We start from the raw sequence: 734 nt of genomic DNA on the forward strand, positions 1-734 counted from the left end.
TCCTTCTTTTCTTTGTTTTCCTTGTCGCTGTCGTCAGAATTAGAGGAGTCCTGCTCACACACAGGCAAAGATCCATCTATTAGCTTTCACAGAAACACGCCTCACAACTCCCTTTATGCTTCATCACTTCTGTCTTTGCTCTTCTCGTCATCATCACTGCCCAAAAGAATGCGTCTTTGGCGTTACAGAACTAGTTTTAGATCTAAACACAGCATCATGAAATGATTACTTTTTTCTTGTCTTTCTTCTTCTTCTTATCCTTCTTCTTCTTCTTCTTATCCTCTCCAGAAGAATCACTGGAAGAAGAATCCTGAAAAGAAGAAAGAAACATGGTTTCATCCTCATTTGTCATGGGGTGTGCACACAGTCACCTCTCACTTTGCAGGTTTTTGTGATTTGATAATAGCCACAAACCCAACCAAAAAGATGAAACAAAACAGAAAAAAGCCCCCACCTTCTTCTTCTTCTTCTTATCCTTCTTTTTCTTCTTTTTCTTGTCTTTCTTCTTCTTCTTTTTCTTCTTCTTCTGCCATATGGAGACAAGATTTACAGACATGTATTTACATAACAGTCACGCAGAGCTTGAGATCGGCTGTCTCACCTCATGATCACTATCAGAGGAAGATGAAGAGCTGTCAGAGGAGCAGCAGCTCTGAAACACATTTCACTCCGTTAGATGCCACTGTCATAAAAAAAAAACATTTTATTAAATGCTTGTGTTTTAAGATTACCTT

The 734-nt window shown here is 38.8% G+C and overlaps 1 long non-coding RNA gene across 1 annotated transcript; it reads right to left on the reverse strand.

Annotated features, from left to right (window-relative positions):
- On the reverse strand, positions 1–501 carry LOC112141779. Its single transcript, XR_002918455.2, has 3 exons — positions 455–501; positions 230–310; positions 1–50 (listed from the first exon to the last, which is right to left on the reverse strand). It is a non-coding gene; the product is annotated as an uncharacterized LOC112141779 (long non-coding RNA).
- Between the last annotated feature and the right edge of the window lie 233 nt (positions 502–734).

The sequence above is a fragment of the Oryzias melastigma genome, unplaced genomic scaffold (assembly GCF_002922805.2).
Source record: "Oryzias melastigma strain HK-1 unplaced genomic scaffold, ASM292280v2 sc01468, whole genome shotgun sequence".
Classification (NCBI taxonomy): domain Eukaryota; kingdom Metazoa; phylum Chordata; class Actinopteri; order Beloniformes; family Adrianichthyidae; genus Oryzias; species Oryzias melastigma.